Source organism: Conger conger, chromosome 18 (assembly GCF_963514075.1).
Source record: "Conger conger chromosome 18, fConCon1.1, whole genome shotgun sequence".
Taxonomy (NCBI): domain Eukaryota; kingdom Metazoa; phylum Chordata; class Actinopteri; order Anguilliformes; family Congridae; genus Conger; species Conger conger.
The window spans coordinates 29,824,438-29,848,778 of record NC_083777.1 but is presented as its reverse complement, the minus strand read 5'-3'; the positions used below and the strand labels follow the sequence as shown (position 1 = coordinate 29,848,778).

The window sequence follows — 24,341 nt, the reverse complement described above, 5'->3', positions numbered from 1 at the left end:
TCTCCAAGGGGGCACGAAACAGTTCAGAATTCAGGGGAATTAAGACGTATTAATGCCCAGCACTACGCTGACCAGTTACACTGCAAAACAGTCCAGATTGTACTTACACTTAACGACCATTTTACAAACATTTTAAGGAAGTGTTTGCAACCCGACAAGATTACGAGATCATAAAAGTTTCCAAACTTGTTCTCAACCGAAAAAGAAAAACAGTTCATGAACACTTGAAGCCATTATGACCGAGTTGGTCCGCTCAGAAAGATGCAGTCTAACAGGTTTGCAACTATTGAGAAAATATTTGAGTTGAACCTTCAGAACTGTTGAACGCCGTGGTTATTTTTTCAGCCCGCTTCGTGAATAAAAGCAGGATTTCGAGTGCACATAATGACAGGAGAAAGGGAAGATCCTCTCGCTGAAAATTGCACGGTAATTTAATGAAAACGGCACAGTAATTTAAATGATAATTACACCACCGAGGGAGCGACAGGGGGGGACAGAGGCAGGGAGAGACGGAGAGAGAGGGAGAGGGGAGGACAGAGGGAGGGAGAGAGATGAGAGATGGGGAGAAAGAGAGGGAGAGGGATGGGGAGAGAGGTGGAGTGTGGAGAGGGTGAGGGAGAGAGATGGAGGGGGGAGAGATGAAGAGAGAGGCAGAGGGGAAGACAGAGGGAGAGAGAGATGGAGAGATGGAGAGAGAGGGAGAGGGGAGGACAGAGGGAGGGAGAGAGATGAGAGATTGGGAGAAAGAGAGGGAGAGGGATGGGGAGAGAGGTGGAGTGTGGAGAGGGTGAGGGAGAGAGATGGAGGGGGGAGAGATGAAGAGAGAGGCAGAGGGGAAGACAGAGGGAGAGAGAGATGAAGAGATGGAGGGGGGATGGATGGAGAGAAAAAGGGAGAGATGACAGATAGGGAGAAAGAGAGGGAGAAAGATGGGGAGTGATTGTGAGTGAGGGGGGAGCAGAGAGGTGAAGAAAATCAAAGACGACGCTCACACGCACACAAACACACAAACGCACGTACGCACGCACACACATACACACACGCCTCCTTAACAGGAAGGGAAAGGCACGGCAATGATTCGATTTCACTTTCAGATTAACAACAACAAAAACAAACAAACAAACCAAAGAAATACAGCTGGAGGTTTAATTCCCATCACTTCCCCATAAACCTTCCTCCAGGTTGCTGCAGGAACCTTCCACTGCTCTGAATAAGTTCTACATGCTAATTCATAATCAACATACACATACACTGTATGGATCTTTCACATTCAAATTATTTATGCTTTAACTTCATTTATATAATGTTGCCCAGAGCAGAATATAAAAACATTTCACCATCGATATGTTGTCAAGGATATCTGTTCGTCCAATAGAAACAAAGCCAGAGGCAGAGAAACAGCTTTAAATGCCACGCAACCCCGATAACGATTTAACCTCGCGACTTTTTTTTTTAAAGGACCAATCAATGACGTGAGGTTAATGATGTGGGTCACCGCTGCCCAATCAGTAAGTAAGGAGCCGCGCCACGCTCGATATAAAAGCTGCGAGCTCGATATTAAAGCTGTGAGCTGCATTGTGTTTTGACAGGCCCAGCTTCGGGATGTGACTTAGTGGGGTGTTTTGATCCGTGAGAGTTGGGTTTTAAAGTGCTTGCTTCTTCATGCTGCTGTAATTAGCTGGTATGGCGAACAGCAGCAGGTGGCTCTGAAGCCAAGAGGCTCTGTATCTCTTTATAAACAGCACAAGAGCGCGGCTGATTATGATGTACCCTTCTCTGCCACACACACACACACACACACCTCTCTCTCTCTCTCTCTCTCTCTCTGTCTCTCTCTCACTCGCTCGCTCGCACACACACACACACACACTCCCTCTCTCTCTTACACCCTCTCACGCACACACACACACACACCCCCTCTCTCACTCTCTCTCTCTCACACACATACACACACTCATGCACATTCTCTTTCACACTCTCTTAGACCCTTTCTCAGACACACACACATACACACTCCCTCCCCCTCTCCCTCTCTCTCACAGACACACACACACTTCCTATCTCTCTCACACACCCCCCCTCTCACGCTCTCTCTCTGTCTCTCATACACACACACACACACACACACACCCTCCCTACCTCTCTCTCGCTCTCTCTCTCTCTCACACACAAAAAGCCAGTTTGGTCTTCTCCCAAGATAAATGGCAACGCTTCTTCCAAGATGGAGGGCCAAAGCCTTGGAAGGTCACTTGAGATCAGCATTCAACAATGCAATTAGCCTGCAGGGGCGCCATTTGCAATCGTAGATATTGGTGACCCACCGTTAATTGGCAATGACACACCACCCTTTGGACAGACAAAGCTAATTAGTCATGCACATGGAAAATCGTTGCGCTGAGCAGGGCAAGCTGGGGTTAAACGAACCCTGGAGCTCCTCTGACTGAGGTTCTGGAGCGTGATGTCACTTCCTCTATTTCAGCACGTACAGCGTGAACGATATGCCGGGCAGACTGAGGCGTCGGTGTGTCTGCTGGCCAAACGGTCCCTCGATGGCCTCTTATCGGCATCATAATAGAGCTGGTGCAGCGGTAGAATAGCCACCGGGAGAGAGAGAGAGAGATCAGGAGCTACTTGAGACAACGAGACCACACTAATTCAGTCACCGCAGGATGGACAGCACACTGCTGCCTACTTGAGAGGTGCCACAGAAGTGTCTACATGCTCCCATTATGTGTATTACACACTCTTGATCAAAGCTGGAAAGGTGTATAAAAAGCAGTCAGTGGAAAGGTCTGTGGGAAAAGTCAGTCTGACTTTGCCGAATCCTCAGCGTCATTTGTGCACTTAGTCACAGCCGGTGTCTAAATAAACCTTCCCTAATATTTTTTGGAGAGACGGCCTTTATTCCCTACAAGCCTGCACCTATAGAGCAAGAACCCCAGACAACATCCTCCCAGTTTACCTCATCCTCTGCCTGTACCCATCTGCCCGAACCCACCCGCCCGGATCCATCCGCCCATACCCATCCGCCCAAACCCATCCGCCCAAACCCACCCGCCCATACCCATCCGCCCAAACCCACCCGCCCATACCCATCCGCCCGGACCCATCCGCCCAAACCCATCCGCCCGGACCCATCCGCCCATACCCATCCGCCCATACCCATCCGCCCAAACCCATCCGCCCATACCCATCTGCCCAAACCCATCCGCCCAAACCCATCCGTCCATGGTCCCGCATCTCCCTGCATAACTGCTATACCTTCCTCTGACCGTTTGGCCATGATCTGAGGCAGCATATCAGTGGTCTCCATGGCCTGCCTCAGGACGTTGTGTCTCATTGTGGACCCCGGTTTGCGACCCTAACCCACCGATTGGGACAACATTAGCTCAGGAGGTAAGAGCGGTTGTCTGGCAGTCGGTTGCCGGTTTGAGCCCCCGCTCTGGGTGTGTCAAAGTGTCCATGAGCAAATCACCTAACCCCCAATTGCTCCAACCAAGTGCCTTGCAGGGAAGCAAGTGATTTGTGCCTTGCAGGGAAGCCTTTCACCATTGGCGCGTGTGTGAATGGGTGAATGAGAGGCATTAATCGGAAAGCGCTAGTCTCTAAATGCTATTTTCTATTTTCCGACGCTCAAGACATCTTGCTCCTCCACGGCCAAGCTTTCAACCGCACACCGAGGCCGTGGTTTCACTCCCAAAAAAAAAAAAAAACCCCTCAGTATAACCTGACAAAACGGGCCATTCTTGGCCCACCTCCCAGGAGCTGGACGAGTTAAGCGAGTTCCGCTCCAATTCATTTAGCGTCAAGAGGCTTTATTGGCACGACAGGCCCAGCACTGCCACAGCAATGGCTACAGATATCGCCTGCGTTCTGGGACCTATTTGGGTGAATCCCACACTTCCCAGTGTTACGGCACAGGCTTCCCAGGACTCAAGCTGTCAAGGAAAAGCTCAATTATGACAATTAATGAAAATGTAGAATTACTGGCTGTGTTGACGGCTGCACTCTGTAGGGCACTGAGAGGGCTGTCAATCACATACAGGAAGTGGAGAGGGTGGGAGGGGCCAGGCCATTTGGGGCTCATTCCAATCGTTTATTTTCCGCATTGCTTTTCTGTTTCTTGCTCTTTTATCTACTCCTAGCTCCACCCATCGGGAAAGGTTAGGGAAAAGTGGCAAGAAAACAAATGAAGACAGAGAAATCGAGAAAATGTGACTTAGGCAAATGTCACCCCCGTCAGCATCACAACCAGAAATGGGGGGGGGGGGGGGGAGGTCTGGATGATGAACAATCATCACCACTATGCCAGTCATTCAGACTCTTACGGTGTGTTTGCTGTTCGCGTCTGAAGGTTGGATCTGAGCGGGTATACGGGCGACAAAATTTAGCGTCACTCCAAACATACCAGGTTCATGCACGCTGAGAATAATGGATAAGACCCTGACAATGTTCAGCTCTGGCGCGTTTGTTGTCCTCTCACAAACGAGTCCGATTCGGAACGACAACATTTATAACCATTCGACAGGACATTTCCCGGAAACTGTCGAGTTCCGAGATGTTGTGAACGCGCACTTAGATGTTGTCGATATGAGCCAATCAGAACCAAGGACATGCAGCTTCCACGTGATCCTGTGATGCCTTTCTGTTGATTACATGGTCATAGCAACACCAAAGAGCTGCTGTTGGTTAGTGCCTTTCACAAGTGTTGTGAAGTTTACTAATGCATCAGGTATTGAAGAAAAACATATTTTTTTTAACATTTTATCAGCCAGTTCAAAGGGAGTGAGAAAGAAAGGAAAAGAGATGGAGCCACAAAAGCAGGGCAGGGAGAGACAGAAACAGGGAAAGCAGAAGAGAGAAAGAGAGAGTGTGTGAGAGAGTGTGTGTGTATGTGTGTGTGTGTGTTTGAGAGTGGGAGAGCAAGAGAGAAAGAGAGTGTGTGTGTGAGAGAGAGAGTGTGTGTTTGAGAGTGGGAGAGCAAGAGAGAGAGAGTGTGTGTGTGTTTGAGAGTGGGAGAGCAAGAGAGAAGGAGAGAGTGTATGTGTGAGAGTGTGTGTGTGTATGTGGGTGTGTTTGAGAGTGGGAGAGCAAGAGAGAAAGAGAGAGTGTGTGTGTGAGGAGAGGAACAGATGGCAGAGTTGTGCTTTTGTGAGTTCACTCACACTCACGCTACATTTCTGACTTTCTGCCCTGACCTCACACACCCCTCTCCCTCTCCCTCTCCCTCTCCCGGACCGGGTTTGTATTCATGAGCTCTCCCCAAACCAGCACCCCGTGTCCTGGCCTGTGCGCCCCATTTCACAGTGTGCCTGATGATATCTGTAAACAAACACGGAGAGTAAACCTGTCCACCAGCAAGGGCTCAAAGTGCCATAGATTAACCGCTCTCTTTATAGATAGCTTTAATCAAATGGACAGGCAGACACACAGACAGCCAAACACATCAACCACATGTACGAAGTGCCTAACACTCTCAGAAGTACAGAGGAGGTACACTTTTGTTCTTCAAAGGATCAAATTTACCCTGAAAGTTCAGTAATGTTCTCTTTGGGTAAAAAAGGGTACATTTCCCAAGCAGAAAAAGGTACAAATGAGTAATATATTTGCTTGGGGTAATTTTATGCACCTACAGGGTACTGCCAAAACTACAAGCATTTGTACCATTGTTTCTGAGAGTGTACATCAGACATTTTAAATGTACAGTAGAAATATTCTCCCGCAGTAGGCCATGCTCAAAATGAAGACTATGAAAACACAGCATACGGTCCATCTGAAGCTCTGATAGCTTGGCTAACACACTGGACTTGAACCCGCGACTGTACATCAGACATTTTAAATGTACAGTAGAAATATTCTCCCGCAGTAGGCCATGCTCAAAATGAAGACTATGAAAACACAGCATGCGGTCCATCTGAAGCTCTGATAGCTCGGCTAACACACTGGACTTGAACCCGCGACCGCAGCAGGGCAGCCTGTGGCACGCGGGGCAGCTCAGCGGGCGCGCTGTGCCACACAGGGCCTGTGGCCGCAGGAGGCCGCGGGGACGCGGTATCTGGGGTGGCCGGAGCGGAGAATACGGCGGGAAAAGTCAGGCGCGGGCGCCACAAAGTGAAAATAATTGCCGCCCGTAGGAATCATCATCCAGACAGAGGCGGTGTCCGTACTGGGCCCTCTGGTGTTTTACGGAGCTGGGACAGGTCATATCAGAGTCACCACAGATTTTTTATTTTTTTTGCGAGCCTTTTTCTCTATTTTTTCACTCGTGAAGAAGGCACAGGACTGTAACAGGATGTGAGGGGATGGGGGCAAACGGAAGTCACTAGCCCACTGTGGGGGATTGCGGTCTGCGAAACTTGCCTTACGTTACAGTCATTCGGCAAACGCTCTTATCCAGAGCGACGTATGATAAAGTGCAAATCATAGCCAGGGACAAGTGCGCTAAAAACCCCAGAGGATATGGTTCCAAGCGCTGGAGCATCACATAGATAAAAACTCTTCTAAAGCCTTCTAGAATAATCATATAAAATGGTGTGTGTAGGGGGGACACACTTCATGTACACCTATAGCTGACAAACAACTCCCAAAGGCAAGTCCTTTACTGACACCTGTAGTCAAACACATGGGGGGGGGGGGTGGGGGTGTAACACCCCCTCCCCCCCACATTCTGTGATCACATTTCACCCAGAAACAACATGGGGGGGCGGGGGGTGGGACACAATACATCTTGTATAGTGCCCCCGAAAAGCTAAGGGGGCAGCCCTACCTCTACCGGAGATCCGTTCTGGCACCAACAGGCCCCTTTACCTCGACACTCCGGGACACATTTCGGCGAGCGTTATCGTTTCCGACTCTCGCCGGAGCCAAAAGACTCTGGCAGCCGCTGAAATGCGAGATTAATGTTTCATGTGAAACTAAAAGGGCACAACGCTGGGAGTCATTACTCAGAATTAAGAGCAGAAAGACTGAATGAAGGGGCTCTCTCTCCATTTCCTCAGCCATTCCGGTCTGCCATTATCACATAACACACCACAGTCATTACACTCAACTCCACTTCTGCTTTCCCTCCTAAAAGATGCCATTTCTATCGCATGTTTAAATAAATGGACGCCCGCTACCAGCTCACATTTTAGAGAGAATCGGTCGTGCGGTAACGCGTGACAATTCCCGCACCTCACGATTAACGCCCTTGTCTTACCACAGGAAAGAACATGCCAAAGTTTACTACCTGTTCTAGTTAAAGGGCAGTTACCAGGAATAGCTTTGAAACAACTGTGAGGGTGATTTAATGAGGTCCTTAACTGCAAGCGTAAATCCAGGGAGTGCCAGAAGGAGGCGTGAAGCCTTGACCTTGTCCGAAGCTGTCAGTCACTTGTCTGTTGTTTACACGCGTGTGCTATTAGTGTACATCCACAGGAATCCTGCGCAGGGTACTTTTCTGTGCTCGACTGATCTTGCCTGGTGCACCAGAAGGAGGACCAGAAGGATGGGCGTTTGAACTTTATTTCAAAGGTTCCAATACACCAGACAAGCCCAGTGAAGCGTAGAAAAGCATTTGAATCCAAAGGCATTACGGATTTGACCCAGGACTGTTAGTCTCTCAGTGGATCATTTTTCTCATTTTTAATTCATCCAAAGACACACCATCTTCTCAGTACAGCGTTCTTTAATTGGAGACTATGGGGCATTAATGAGAAAATATGGGGTGTTAATAGGCCAGTATGGACATTGATGGGGAACAGGAGAGGCGGCCATGTTGGATTGGCGGTGGCCACGGTAGACGGACATCTTGGAAAGCCGGGTTGAAGCCAAAGAGAGAGGGCAGCATCGTGCCAGCAGGGCGCCGGCCTGTGACAGCAGAATCCCTGATGTATGAGATGAGTCAGAGGACCAGCTGCACGCGAACGCCACGCTGAGCCCCCAAAATGTGCCAGGATACGCCGCCTGGCGCGGGACCCACACCCCGTCACGAGCACGGGCACCGCCGCCGGCACCGCCCCCAGCCCTCCCGAGACGTCACCACAGAAGGCTGAGCCAGTCGAGAGGAACAGGGGGTACCCTCGGGGGGGGGGGGGGGGGGAGTAGGGATGGGCAAGGGCCCACGGGAGGTCGGGGACAGGCCAGGTGCCCTCGAGGGCTTGGCACGCTCCGCGGCGCTTCTGGATCCAGCCCGCGTGCCAGCATCCAGACGGGGTGGCAGGGAGCCTGAGGCCATGGGACAGATGCCCTGGCCTCTTTTTCGTTTCGGTCCGACGGTTCCCGTGATGCACATTCGTCACGTGAAAGCTTGTTGGTGGGCTGGTTACCGACACAGCAGGTGCATAATACTGTACCCCTATCCACGGGCTTAATCATTACTTTGTACAATTTCTTTTTGCTTGTAGACGGCGCTCATTAGTACCAAAGAACATTATTGTACCATTAAAAAAATATATCTGTTCCTCAAAGTACAAAAAAAATTTCCACTGTACTTTTATGTCTGAGAGTGTAGGCCATGGAGGAGAACCAAGACACTAAGGGGGGAAAAAACACCAGAGCCTGTGTGTACAGCATTTGCACGAGCACATCATTTTCAGGGATCTCCGTACCAACGGATCAAATTAACTCACAGATATCCCTCAGCCGGTTTCATCTGACAGCGATTTTGCAACCTCCGGTGAATTAGGGAACACAGAAGCATTTATACAGCAGAACGGGGAGAGATCATTACGCTCTGGGGTTGGATGTCCCCCAGCAAGGCCCAAGGGTGACCCCACTGCCTGCAGCAAGGGGCTGGGATGCTGAGGGAGGGGGTTTCTGTGGACAATACTAGCTGAACGCAAACCAGGGAGTACTAATGAAGGAGCGCTAACTAGCAAGCATTAACCAAGGAACACTAACTAGCAAGCATTAACCAAGGAGTGCTAACTAGCAAGCATTAACCAAGGAGCACTAACTAGCATGCATTAACCAAGGAGCACTAACTAGCCTGCATTAACCAAGGAGCACTAACTAGCATGCATTAACCAAGGAACACTAACTAGCATGCATTAACCAAGGAGTGCTAACTAGCATGCATTAACCAAGGAGCACTAACTAGCATGCATTAACCAAGGAGCACAAACTAGCAAGCATTAACCAAGGAGTATTAACTAGCCAGCATTAACCACGGAATGCCAACTAGCAAGGTTTAACCAAGGGACGCTAACTAGCAAGTGTTAACCAAGGAGCGCTAACTAGCAGGCGCTAACCAAGGAGCACTAACCAGCAAGCGCTAACCAAGAAGCACTAACTAGTGAGCACTAAAGCATAAGCGGTAACTAGTGAGTGTGAACCAAGGAGCGCTAACTAGCAGGCGCTAACCAAGGAGCACTAACCAGCAAGCGCTAACCAAGAAGCACTAACTAGTGAGCACTAAAGCATAAGCGGTAACTAGTGAGTATGAACCACGGGGTGCTAACCGAGTCCCAGTTCTCTAACCCTTCTTCCACTTCCTCAGAATCTGAGCTGTACAGAGAGATCCCGGGCAGCCAGCCAGGGTTCGGCGCCCCTGAAATGCACAGAATGCAAACCATCTCCCTACATTCCGGATGAAAAATACTGCTAATCAATAAACCCCTCCGTCTGCCGGCATTGCATGAACACCGACTTCATTACAGCAATGCTGAGAAGCACAAAGGAAAACCGTTAAGAACGAGAGCAGTGTGTCCTTGCTTACAAGCAGGTCTATGGATTTCATGTTTATATTATGTTTTATGAATAGTTAATCCTAACAACCGTTGCTCTAAACGCCAAATAGATACTGTCTTCATTAACGGCGGCGTGAGATCTTGTGACCGAGGGATACCGAGAGACCGTGGGCCGTCTATTCACGTCTCATTAGCGATGAGAAGAAAATTAATTGCTTTGGAAAGGTCACAGCGGGGCGTGTAGGTTTGATAACCTGTGCAGAAAAATGGCACGGTGCACATGAAATGATGTTGGAGTAAAACAATATTTAATATGGCCTGATAATAACACGAGTCATTCTGCTGATTAGGTAGCGCCGTTCAAAGACAGTCGGGAACCACAGGCTGGTTTTGGTTCCAGACTAAAAATAAGCCAAGCTTTCACACCACAAACATGGATATCTAATAATGAACAGATTTTATAGGTCTATTCACCCTGCAATAAACACACACGCGCATGGGTCGATTCCAAGGTAGTGGTTGCGCGTGTGTATATTTGGAAGTGTGGGTGTGTGTGTATGTGTGGATGTAAGTCCTGTGTGTGTGTGTGAGTGTGTATGTGGGCATGTGTCTGTGTATGTGGGCATGTGTCGGTGTGAGTGAGTGAGTGTGTGTGTGTGTGTGTGTGTGTGTGTGAGTGAGTGAGTGAGTGAGTGTGTGTGTGTGTGAGTGAGTGTGTGTGTGTGTGTGAGTGTGTATGTGTGGATGTGTCTGTGTACGTGGGCATGTATGTGTGTGTGAGTGAGTGAGTGAGTGAGTGAGTGAGTGAGTGTGTGTGAGTGAGTGAGTGTGTGTGTGTGAGTGAGTGAGTGAGTGAGTGTGTGTGTGAGAGTGAGTGAGTGAGTGAGTGAGTGTGTGTGTGTGTGTGTGTGTGTGTGTGTGAGTGAGTGAGTGTGTGTGTGTGAGTGAGTGAGTGAGTGAGTGAGTGTGTGTGAGTGAGTGAGTGAGTGAGTGTGTGTGTGTGAGTGAGTGAGTGTGTGTGTGTGAGTGAGTGAGTGAGTGAGTGAGTGTGTGTGAGTGAGTGAGTGAGTGTGTGTGAGTGAGTGAGTGAGTGAGTGTGTGTGTGTGTGTGTGTGAGTGAGTGAGTGAGTGTGTGTGTGTGTGTGTGTGTGTGTGTGTGTGTGTGTGAGTGAGTGAGTGTGTGTGTGTGTGTGCGCACACACTGTAATGTATCTGTGGCTGTTTTTTTCTGAATGGAGTGGCAGTGCAGGAAGCCCCTCAGCGTGCCGTGATCATTAGTAACTTCACCAGGACAAGCAGAGAACATCACTCAGCTCCCACAGACACCCTGGCACACAGGCTCTCCTGCTCACTGAAGATGAAGCACTCAGAGAGAGAGAGAGAGGAGAGAGAGGGGAGAGAGGGAGAGGGAGAAGGAGAAAGGGAGGGAGAGGGAGAGAGAGAGAGTCTTCCTTACAGTCTGTTCAGTAGACCACTGCCAGAGCTCAAAGTGAAACGCAACCAAACTTACACAGCACGCCTGTGAATCTAATCAGACTTTAAAGCACAATACCGCACTGCAATCTGAAGGCTAATGTTAGCCCTCCATATAAAAACACTGGAATAACCCTCTGGTGCTGCACAACGAAGCTCTGACTCCAGGCCCACCTTACACCCAGAAGTCACCAGGACTGATTGCCGTCAGCAGACAGAAAGACTACGGGGAGAGAAACAAAGTGTAAGATGTGTTCATACGCAGTGCAGCTGGGGGGGCTTTGTTCCGCATACCCGCCGGGTTTATGTTCTTATTGCGCCCGCGCCTTTCTGCTCAATCCACAAAAACCTGCGGAAACTAGCCACGTGCAAAATGACTCCATTCCATCCGTTTCAGAAAGACTTTCAGTGTACCAATCCTGGATGGATCCACTTCACCACACCTCGAAAACTGTATCGCTAAAGCCATTTCTTCACCCACAAATCCAGTTCTACAGTTTCTGATTGTAGCAAGCATCATGTATTGGTCTTGCATGTTGACACAGGCTGTAGCTTTAGAAAATATATGTATACCCAAGTGAATATTATACTCTGCCTTGCCTTATGTTGACATACCACGGAATAGTCAATGACACAAATAGAGTGAAATTATCCTAAGTGGAGCATATTGCTAACATACAGCTACATAATGGTGGCAAATGGCATGGGACTTGCTAAAGCCCAGAAATAATCATAGGCAGCTGGAAAGTAGGCTTTCATTCTGAGTGCTACTGACCAAAAATACAAGTCAGAAAATATGAATATAATCAGGCTTTATTGCACTTTACTTTTTTACTGCATTATGTTAATATTTTATTAAAACATTTAACATTTAAATAGTCCGATGCGTTCCAAAATTTTTCTGCGAAATCTGAAAGCATGAATGCTTAAATTAGGAAAAATAAATACTACTACATCTACTACATATTTCATTGGGATGCATTAATTTGCTCCTAAAGTTATCAACTTAGCCGCAGCCGAGTCCTGTAACCACAGTAGCAAAGCCAAGGTGGTTTAGGCTGATTATTTTCACGTGCCATTTTGACCTGCAACAAAAGCTCAATTGAACATCCTAGTGGGAGACTCTGTCCAATTGGATTTATAGTTTCCGCACTAATTAAGGGTGACTCATGACTCGTGTCTCCGCTCATGGACCAGTCAATTTCCACTGGGTCCGGGGAAGTGGTCCATACTTCTCGGAAAACGTCTCAGATTCCACGGCCCGTAATGGACCGGTTCCATTAGCCATCCCGCTAAGAGATCAGACTGCACGAGGCGACGCCACTCGGTATTGTCGTTAAAAATAGGCACTGCACAACGCTCGACAAACGACAAACCGTGAGACCACCTGTTGTGTTTAGAAACTGCAGTGCCAATAGCAAGATATTAGTCGGGTAAGTAGGCCTAATGATAAGTGTTCAAAGAGTGCCTGCACTCGGTGACGAGTAGGAATTTAAAGCACCACAATTTCCTTCTTTCAGAACATAAAGTAAGGGCAATGATGCGCAGAATGTAATTAAGACACAAGCAACCAATATTATCAAACACTAGCCTACCTGTTAAAATGTGGATTCTGCTTGGGAGACAATCCACGAAGAGCAGTCATGTTTGATAGCCTACACGGACCGTTAATCAGGAGTCTGCACATCCTCCTAATACCACCTGTACACACCAGATACTGCCGGAGCAAGCACCTGTCCTTGCGTGCGCAAACTGGAGAGAGTTTTTGGGACAACTCCACATATTCAGTGTGAAAGAGAGCAGAGCACTGCGGTATATGTAAAAACAGTAATACATAACAAAAGCAAAAAGGTTACAAATTGTGCTCACTTTCTGTCAATACCGCGGTCAGTTTGGGAAGCATAAATATTTTCTATGGCTTTGCAACTGCTCAAAGCGCTTTCCTCTTGCAACAAACGAAAGATATCCCATAACGTCACTAGTTTACTAAGTTGAACGGAAATACTATCCAATGTATATGCCTAGCCTACTCTAGAGAATGGGCTACGGGAAAGTTAATTCAAGGAGAAATGTGCATGCACCTCTTTTGTCAGTTCCACGTGGGAAAACCGCAACTGCTAGTGATTTAAAACCTTCCTCGTGGCGCATTGTTTATTTCTTGCGTTTCTGTAGCTTTGCACTTATTATATAAATACGACGACTGAGAACCAAAACGACTAGTTCCCAACAATACAGCGTGCTAATCGTTTAATGCTGATCGACTGTGAAATGGATGAAATGTGATGCAACGGCTAACATAGTGCCGCTCGTATAACCTCGTCATTCTATAGTACCATACCGCTGTCAGTACATTAGTCGGTACGTTATCCAACCAGTCAATTTTCGGGAGCATCTTTGACTCACCACAGCACTAATACGTTGTCCATTCACCAAAACCAGTCCGCAATCCCAAATCAACGATCCTTTGCTTTTACGTTTTAAAAATGGCACATGAATCCAAAAAAAGTTGAGGTTGGTTGCCGGGGTGATTTTGTTTCTGTCCTCCTTCCAGTGTGCGCGTGAGGTGTTGAAAGCCGCAGCCTACGGTTTTTTTTTTATTGGCAAGTAATTATTAACTCGCCATGGTAACAATCGATACAGGTAAAATAAACTGTACTCTATCTATTACTAAAGTATGAATGTAAACTCGGGAGAGAGGATCCGTGTGAACTCTGTGCCGGCTCCTCTCGCATTCCGTGGAAATGACAGTCTCCGTACAAACGCATCAGGAGAGCGCGAATGACATTGGGCGAGTGAGCGAGAGAGCAGAACAAAGATAGACGTCGGCAGAGCAGTAGTGGGAACCGGAGTACAGCGTAGTCTACAGGGCACCGCAAGGGCGAGTATCGGCTTATGTAAAACACCAGTTTTTAACTATCCGGCAATAAACAGATGCGATGATTGATATCATTACAAAGTATAGTAGGCAACACAAGTACCGCACTGTATTAGACCATAATCAGCGCGTGCATCAACTGATCTGCGTTCGCGCTGTCCGATTGGCGTTTACATTTTCTGAATGCAGTCAAGACAATTTGGCTTTATTGATTTTCGCGACTACATTTTGTTCGGCATCATGTTAGAGTATGATGTTTGCTAGATTCTGAACTATTTTACTAACTGTTTTATAACGTATCGCAACAGGTACGTATAAATGCGTTCAGGGTAGTAATCTTACAGGCTATTACATAATCAGGCATCCGTAAAGGTGATTCTAAGGAAGCGCTGGATCAGTGCGGTCACAGTCAATCAGCGTAGCCACCTGAGCCAAGACATTTTCTGGGCATTTTCAGGACCAAATTGCATTCTGCTGTGAAGTTATTGAGCAATGGGGAGTCTTTTGGGGTGACACACGTATCAGACCTTTCATAAATGCCACTGTTTCAGCTTTAAAGGACCCCCCCCCTCCCCCCCCACACCAAAATACTAGAACCCCCCCACACAGGGGAAAAGATAACCTGTCGTCACCTCTGTATCTGTGTACAACTCATCCGATTATCCAATTTAAACCCATGAAATCACATGTAATTAAAATAAATCATAGCAGTCACACATATGAGTGTAAAGGGGGTTATTGCGTTTTGTATACTATCAGTTGCTTGCTTTGTGTCATTTATTTAGCTGAATAATTCCACGTGTCTTGATGATTTTATAAGTTAAAAACTGAGGTCTGCAGCTGTTACTTGAGACTGTATAAATGTGTAGTTTGTGTTGTGCTTTTGTATTGTATTTTATGTTGTGATCTCTGGCCTCTCCCTGACGCCCCTGTATGGGCCTCAGCCCTCTCTGCTGAGAGCCACTGCTTTACAATCAATCAAAGCAGAGAAATTACTTTGCCAGACAAAAGCATCAGCGGAGCCAAAATGCGCTGGAAGAATAATGGAGGGATCGGAAATGTATTTCTAATTAAACAGAAGAAGTAAAGCACAGGGGCTTTCGGTGGCCGAAAGCAATCCTGGAGCTGACTTAAGTCCAGCTAAGAAAAATAGATATTGACTGGAGGAACGGCTGTCCTATTTAGTCCAGACTCGTGTAGGCCAAGAAATACGCCCCGTCCGTGCCTGCCACAAGCAAAGCCAAAATTATTCTAGCCTATAGGCAACTCCGATAATTATAGTTACGACATCGCTGTGCCAAAATCTCACCTCTTTCCAAAGGATCCGATATTCTGTGTTTCACAAACACAGCAGAGCACAAATAAAGAGCTCTTTGTGAAATGGAAAGTATTCTTTCAGGGCTGTTCTATATGGAAAACGAGAACCATTATGTTTACAATACTTTAGCAATATTTATTTTGTTTATTTCGATGTCGAATTGTGGCTTAGCCATTTGTATTCCATTCAACTGCCTAGAAATGGAGTGTTCTGTTCATAGTTTGATGCATTATTATATAAATGATGTTAATAACATTCTTCCACTTGTTAAGAAGCGCATTCATCGATTACCGCACATGTGTTCGGCTAATCCCAGCTCTCAGAAGAGGAGCCAGGTCCCTGTCACTCAGCGTAGGAATTTGACAAAGCCTGAAGACGCTAATTTAATTTCCACAGCCATCTAACGAACAACCTGTTGACGTCCGGATCGCGTGGCCAGATGAAGGCGATACGATTACGCCACGGATGGGTTTACAGCCAAGCAGTTGTCCTTGGGCTGTAGGGCAGGTCAAAATCCGCACCTGCTCCCAAGTGGGCCGGCGTCTGGAGACCATCGTTAAAAACCAGTTTAATCACAGAGGCCTGCCACCATTAACTCAATTTTTTTTGTACAGCCTACGAAGGTATGGCCCGTATACTCGTGAACAAAGCCGGATGAACATTACTGCAAACTCAGCCTTTCCGAGGCGTGTCCGAGACGGCGGCTGATAATTTGCACGGTTGCAGACATTTGAATCTCTGCTGGTTCAGCAGCGTTTTTTTTTTTTTTTTTCTCCCCTGCGTTTGCTCGCCGTACTGAACTCTAAAGATAGAACAGAACTTTCTCCGCTCGGAGCGGCAGACGGGGCTGGGAGCCCGTGTACACTCTGACGACGTCGCAGAGCAGGGCACGAGCCCCACGCGCCACAGCTTCGGCGTCCGTTACGAAACCCGATCCGTCTCTCCGATGTCCGCACTCGGTGTCCCATCCAGCGAAATGTCATCACGTTAACACCAGCGCCGGGCCGACCCGCTCCCATCTAAATCCGGCTGATCCAGAAGTCACACGACTGCAGATTGTGTTGTCGTGCTCAAGAGAATTTGTTGCTAGGTGGAAATAAGCTTCGGGGAGTGCTGGCATGCAGCGGCACGGGTATCACGACCTCCGCCCTTTAAAAACAAGATGGAGGTCTCCTGGCCAGAGGCCCTCAGGTCAGAGTAGACACCGTATGATATTTGCTAGATTCTGCACTATTTTACTGTTTCATAACATATCGCAACAGGTACATATAAATGCATTCAGGATAGAGGCTATTACATAATCTGGCATCTATAAAGGTGATTCTAAGCAAGTGCTGGGAGCAGTGAGATTTTACTGTTGTGGTAAAATGTGTGCGCTGATCTTATATTGTGGCTGCACTGGGGCTTGAACCACCGACCTTCCGGACCACAGTCAATCGCCTCAACCACCGCAGCCAGGGGCAAGTCCATACACCTGGACCAAAACGGGGAGTCTTTTGGGGTGACGCACACAACAGACCCTTCACTAATGCAACCGTGTTGGTTTAACTGTATTGTATATTGAACCCCCCCCCCCACAGTTGCCAGGGCATCCGAGATGACAGCTCCACCCCCCCCCCCCCCCCCCCCGCAGGAGAAAGAGACTTCATCACCTGCAGCCGCAGTCCCCGCTCCACACACGGGGACCTCACTAGGCGTCCGAGGGGCGCAGGGAATGAAAGCGCTCCCGCTCCCGCTCCCACGCCGTCCTCTAAAACAGCCCCGGCTGCATCATACGACACCGCGAGGGGGGGGGGGGGGGGAGGGGGGCAAGAGTGCTGCATCGCGTTTCAAACGAATAGATCCGCTCTCATCCTCAGCAGGATGTGAGCTTGACGGGTCCCGTTCGCTCAGCTGCCCTGTGAAAGGCGTGGCGGTGGAGACGATGGCAAACAGACGCGGCGTGCGTTGGTGAGGTACACGACCGGGACCCGCAAGGTCGGTGGTTTCGATCCCCCCCGGTGTAGCCACAATAAGATCCGTCGGGCCCTTGAGCAAGGCCCTTAACCCTCCAGGGGAGGATTGTCTGTTGCTCAAGTCTAATCAACTGTAAGCCGCTTTGGATAAAAGCATCGGTCAAATGACATGTAATGTAATGTAATGTAACGTAACGTAATGTAAAGTAATGTAATGTAACGTAATGTAATGTAATGTAATGTAATGGGCGTAGGCTCACAGCGCTGTTGTGATTACTGCACACGCAGCGTCCCGGCGTGTCCGAGCCAATGGCAGCTCTCGATGGTGGAGGGTGTCAGTGAGTCCCTCGGCGTGTGTGACAGCTGAACGTGGCTTTGGGCCTCCTGCACCTCCTCTTCCCTCCTTTCCATTCCCGACGCCCCCCGGGGGCAGGCTTTCTCAAGGTGTCTCGTCGAATGCGGGTTGATGTTTTTTGCGTTGTTTGTTTTTCATTTCAAGTGCCTCTCTTCTCTGCTTTCTGGACCTCTGAGTGCCATTGATTTCTTTTTTCAAACACTCTGCAAAATGTAAAGTACCCAGTGTCTTCAGAACAGCTTGGTTAAGCGGAAAAGCTGAACAAAAAAACCCCCAAAAAAACAACCCACAAACACAAACTTTTTCATTCGCACAGATCACACTGTGTGGAGCCTGCTACAGTAGTGGATTATCACTAATGGAAATATGAAAGTGCTTTATTCGCTTACACTTTCAGGCAATTAAATACATTTCTAACATTACACAGCCTGTGCGCTTTAGTTTAAGTGCACTCTGATTAAAGCTACATATTTTCAGGTTTCACAATCTGTGCCTGAGGGCAGAATTTGCATACCTTGAATAACTATAAATGAAATGAAATGGTGTTGGCAGTAGTCTGTGAGCAAACACACTCTGAATGTCAGGGAATACGCAGTGCAATCAAACCCGCTGGATTATTCTGTCAGCTTACTTTAATACGGCTTACTTTGCTCACACTCTCGATACAAACCGTGAAGTAAGAGCTAAACCCAGTTCAAACGAGCTCTCACTGGCTGATTAAACAACCATTCTCACAACGGACTGGCAGTTCCACCAATACAAATGCATGGGGTCTGAATCACAACCTTCCCAGTTATCCTAGACGTGTGTGGATTTGCATTCCATGGGCAGGTACGTTTATTTCTGTCACTGTAGACTATCTGTGTCTAATCGCACCCACAGTGTGTTTTAGGAGCAGCCCAAAACACAGCTACCAGTGGCTCCAATGGCTTCACCCCCAGGCTAATCTCCGAAGTGGCCCAGTTAGGGGGCTAATCCACGGCATGGGAACCCTGCTCCCGGAGAGAATTTAAAACATCAGAGGAATTTCTGGGCAATCTGTCAACCCAGAGAGCAGGGCCTGTCACAAGAGGACGTGTGATTGGGCCTCTGCGTTCTGACCGGGTCTCTGTGTTCTGACCGGGCCTCTGCGTTCTGACCGGGTCTCTGCGTTCTGACCGGGCCTCTGCGTTCTGACCGGGTCTCTGTGTTCTGACCGAGCACAATGTGCAGAGCACACTGTGCACAGACAGCGGTCCGAGGCGTTTACACTCCTCAGCTCACCTGCAGGGGCGTTTACACTCCTCAGCTCACCCGCAGGGGCGTTTACACTCCTCAGCTCACCTGCAGGGGCGTTTACACTCCTCAGCACACCCGCAGGGGCGTTTACACTCCTCAGCTCACCTGCAGGGGCGTTTACACTCCTCAGCTCACCTGCAGGAGCGTTTACACTCCTCAGCTCACCTGCAGGGGCGTTTACACTCCTCAGCACACCCGCAGGGGCGTTTACACTCCTCAGCTCACCTGCAGGGGCGTTTACACTCCTCAGCTCACCTGCAGGGGCGTTTACACTCCTCAGCTCACCTGCAGGGGTAACGTTTACACTCCTCAGCTCACCTGCAGGGGTAACGTTTACACTCCTCAGCTCACCTGCAGGGGTAACGTTTACACTCCTCAGCTCACCTGCAGGGGCGTTAACACTCCTCAGCTCACCTGCAGGGGCGTTTACACTCCTCAGCTCACCTGCAGGGGCGTTAACACTCCTCAGCTCACCTGCAGGGGCGTTTACACTCCTCAGCTCACCTGCAGGGGCGTTAACACTCCTCAGCTCACCTGCAGGGGCGTTTACACTCCTCAGCTCACCTGCAGGGGTAACGTTTACACTCCTCAGCTCACCTGCAGGGGCGTTTACACTCCTCAGCTCACCTGCAGGGGCGTTTACACTCCTCAGCACACCTGCAGGGGCGTTTACACTCCTCAGCTCACCTGCAGGGCCGTTTACACTCCTCAGCTCACCTGCAGGGGCGTTTACACTCCTCAGCACACCTGCAGGGGTAACGTTTACACTCCTCAGCTCACCTGCAGGGGTAACGTTTACACTCCTCAGCTCACCTGCAGGGGCGTTTACACTCCTCAGCTCACCTGCAGGGGCGTTAACACTCCTCAGCTCACCTGCAGGGGTAACGTTTACACTCCTCAGCTCACCTGCAGGGGCGTTAACACTCCTCAGCTCACCTGCAGGGGCGTTAACACTCCTCAGCTCACCTGCAGGGGTAACGTTTACACTCCTCAGCTCACCTGCAGGGGCGTTAACACTCCTCAGCACACCCGCAGGGGCGTTTACACTCCTCAGCTCACCTGCAGGGGCGTTTACACTCCTCAGCTCACCTGCAGGGGCGTTTACACTCCTCAGCTCACCTGCAGGGGTAACGTTTACACTCCTCAGCTCACCTGCAGGGGTAACGTTTACACTCCTCAGCTCACCTGCAGGGGTAACGTTTACACTCCTCAGCTCACCTGCAGGGGCGTTAACACTCCTCAGCTCACCTGCAGGGGCGTTTACACTCCTCAGCTCACCTGCAGGGGCGTTAACACTCCTCAGCTCACCTGCAGGGGCGTTTACACTCCTCAGCTCACCTGCAGGGGCGTTAACACTCCTCAGCTCACCTGCAGGGGCGTTTACACTCCTCAGCTCACCTGCAGGGGTAACGTTTACACTCCTCAGCTCACCTGCAGGGGCGTTTACACTCCTCAGCTCACCTGCAGGGGCGTTTACACTCCTCAGCACACCTGCAGGGGCGTTTACACTCCTCAGCTCACCTGCAGGGCCGTTTACACTCCTCAGCTCACCTGCAGGGGCGTTTACACTCCTCAGCACACCTGCAGGGGTAACGTTTACACTCCTCAGCTCACCTGCAGGGGTAACGTTTACACTCCTCAGCTCACCTGCAGGGGCGTTTACACTCCTCAGCTCACCTGCAGGGGCGTTAACACTCCTCAGCTCACCTGCAGGGGTAACGTTTACACTCCTCAGCTCACCTGCAGGGGCGTTAACACTCCTCAGCTCACCTGCAGGGGCGTTAACACTCCTCAGCTCACCTGCAGGGGTAACGTTTACACTCCTCAGCTCACCTGCAGGGGCGTTAACACTCCTCAGCACACCTGCAGGGGCGTTTACACTCCTCAGCTCACCTGCAGGGGCGTTTACACTCCTCAGCTCACCTGCAGGGGCGTTTACACTCCTCAGCTCACCTGCAGGGGCGTTTACACTCCTCAGCTCACCTGCAGGGGTAACGTTTACACTCCTCAGCTCACCTGCAGGGGTAACGTTTACACTCCTCAGCTCACCTGCAGGGGTAACGTTTACACTCCTCAGCTCACCTGCAGGGGCGTTAACACTCCTCAGCTCACCTGCAGGGGCGTTTACACTCCTCAGCTCACCTGCAGGGGCGTTAACACTCCTCAGCTCACCTGCAGGGGCGTTTACACTCCTCAGCTCACCTGCAGGGGCGTTAACACTCCTCAGCTCACCTGCAGGGGCGTTTACACTCCTCAGCTCACCTGCAGGGGTAACGTTTACACTCCTCAGCTCACCTGCAGGGGCGTTTACACTCCTCAGCTCACCTGCAGGGGCGTTTACACTCCTCAGCACACCTGCAGGGGCGTTTACACTCCTCAGCTCACCTGCAGGGCCGTTTACACTCCTCAGCTCACCTGCAGGGGCGTTTACACTCCTCAGCACACCTGCAGGGGTAACGTTTACACTCCTCAGCTCACCTGCAGGGGTAACGTTTACACTCCTCAGCTCACCTGCAGGGGCGTTTACACTCCTCAGCTCACCTGCAGGGGCGTTAACACTCCTCAGCTCACCTGCAGGGGTAACGTTTACACTCCTCAGCTCACCTGCAGGGGCGTTAACACTCCTCAGCTCACCTGCAGGGGCGTTAACACTCCTCAGCTCACCTGCAGGGGTAACGTTTACACTCCTCAGCTCACCTGCAGGGGCGTTAACACTCCTCAGCACACCCGCAGGGGCGTTTACACTCCTCAGCTCACCTGCAGGGGCGTTTACACTCCTCAGCTCACCTGCAGGGGCGTTTACACTCCTCAGCTCACCTGCAGGGGTAACGTTTACACTCCTCAGCTCACCTGCAGGGGTAACGTTTACACTCCTCAGCTCACCTGCAGGGGTAACGTTTACACTCCTCAGCTCACCTGCAGGGGCGTTAACACTCCTCAGCTCACCTGCAGGGGCGTTTACACTCCTCAGCTCACCTGCAGGGGCGTTAACACTCCTCAGCTCACCTGCAGGGGCGTTTACACTCCTCAGCTCACCTGCAGGGGCGTTAACACTCCTCAGCTCACCTGCAGGGGCGTTTACACTCCTCAGCTCACCTGCAGGGGTAACGTTTACACTCCTCAGCTCACCTGCAGGGGCGTTTACACTCCTCAGCTCACCTGCAGGGGCGTTTACACTCCTCAGCACACCTGCAGGGGCGTTTACACTCCTCAGCTCACCTGCAGGGCCGTTTACACTCCTCAGCTCACCTGCAGGGGCGTTTACACTCCTCAGCACACCTGCAGGGGTAACGTTTACACTCCTCAGCTCACCTGCAGGGGTAACGTTTACACTCCTCAGCTCACCTGCAGGGGCGTTTACACTCCTCAGCTCACCTGCAGGGGCGTTAACACTCCTCAGCTCACCTGCAGGGGTAACGTTTACACTCCTCAGCTCACCTGCAGGGGCGTTAACACTCCTCAGCTCACCTGCAGGGGCGTTAACACTCCTCAGCTCACCTGCAGGGGTAACGTTTACACTCCTCAGCTCACCTGCAGGGGCGTTAACACTCCTCAGCACACCTGCAGGGGCGTTTACACTCCTCAGCTCACCTGCAGGGGCGTTTACACTCCTCAGCTCACCTGCAGGGGTAACGTTTACACTCCTCAGCACACCTGCAGGGGCGTTTACACTCCTCAGCTCACCTGCAGGGGCGTTTACACTCCTCAGCTCACCTGCAGGGGCGTTTACACTCCTCAGCTCACCTGCAGGGGCGTTTACACTCCTCAGCTCACCTGCAGGGGCGTTTACACTCCTCAGCTCACCTGCAGGGGCGTTAACACTCCTCAGCTCACCCGCAGGGGCGTTTACACTCCTCAGCTCACCTGCAGGGGCGTTTACACTCCTCAGCTCACCTGCAGGGGTAACGTTTACACTCCTCAGCTCACCTGCAGGGGCGTTAACACTCCTCAGCTCACCTGCAGGCCACAGAGAGGCACGCAGAAATGCACGTCTGTAAGTAATGTTACATAACTGTACTGTGTATGAACTATAGGCAGAATCAGAGCAAGTGAGGCTTTTGAGTTGCCAATGTAAAATATTATGCAGATACGAACAGATATTTAAACACCATAAAGATAATTTGGTTATATACTGTATGTTTCTCCCATTTTAATTAGTTTAAAATTAGTGTCAAAATTGAATTTTTTTTAATTGCACGTAAAACTGTGCGCGTTTAACTGAACCTGGTGGTATGTATCTATGCTCAGGGAATGCTTTGACCTTGTGGCAGTGGTCTGACCTTAATCCCCATTGATCTACTGTGAAATGTGTTACATGCCCCTTGGACAACACAATGTATGTGAGCATGAAATCCATCAGGACAGACTCTGCACCTCCCTGTAGGGAAATGACACGTTTAGAGGATGAGACTGTGAGTGTGTGAGTGTGTGTTTTAGCCTTGCTGCAGAGGCACTACTATTTCATGCACTGATATTGAGCCAATCCATCACAGGGCGCGCGCACACACACACGCGCACACACACACACACACACACACACACACACACACACACACACACGCACACACACACGCGCACACACACACACACACACACACACACACACACACACACACACACGCACGCGCACACACACACACACACCATTCACTCACACACACATACCTAGGGGCAGTTTAGACTGTCCAGTTAGCCTGACCTGCATGCCTTTGGACTGTGGGAGAAAATCGGAGTACCTGGAGTAAATGCCACACAGACACAGGGAGAACATGTAAACTCCACACAGACACGGGGAGAACATGTAAACTCCACACAGACACGGGGAGAACATGCAGACTCCATACAGACACAGGGAGAACACGCAAACTCCACACAGACACGAGGAGAACATGCAGACTCCACACAGACACGGGGAGAACATGCAGACTCCACACAGACACGGAGAGAACATGCAAACTCCACACAGACACAGGGAGAACATACAGACTCCACACAGACACGGGGAGAACACGCAGACTCCACACAGACACGGGGAGAACACGCAGACTCCACACAGACACAGGGAGAACACGCAGACTCCACACAGACACAGGGAGAACATGCAGACTCCACACAGACACGGGGAGAACATGCACACTCCACACAGACACGGGGAGAACATGCAAACTCCACACAGACACGGGGAGAACATGCAGACCCCACACAGACACGGGGAGAACACGCAAACTCCACACAAGTGAAATGCAAAGCGCAACATTCAGTATTGTCCAGGTTCTGTTGGATGCCTTTTCCATTTCCCCACTTGCAAGTAAGCAACACTGAAGTGGAAAGAAGAAGATGAAGATATACTTTATTGAACCCCTGTGGGGTAATGTGGCCTCTGCATTTGACCCATCCTGGTTAGTTAGGAGCAGTGGGC

General features: G+C 49.9%; 1 protein-coding gene across 1 annotated transcript in view; it reads right to left on the bottom strand.

Moving 5' to 3' along the window:
- LOC133118451 (zinc finger matrin-type protein 4-like) overlaps nt 1-13,800 on the bottom strand; it is a 55,458-nt gene extending 41,658 nt beyond the window's left edge. The window contains exon 1 of the mRNA XM_061228476.1: nt 13,545-13,800. The gene's annotated coding sequence lies outside the window, so the exon portion shown is untranslated. The remainder of the gene's footprint in view (nt 1-13,544) is intronic.
- Between the last annotated feature and the right edge of the window lie 10,541 nt (nt 13,801-24,341).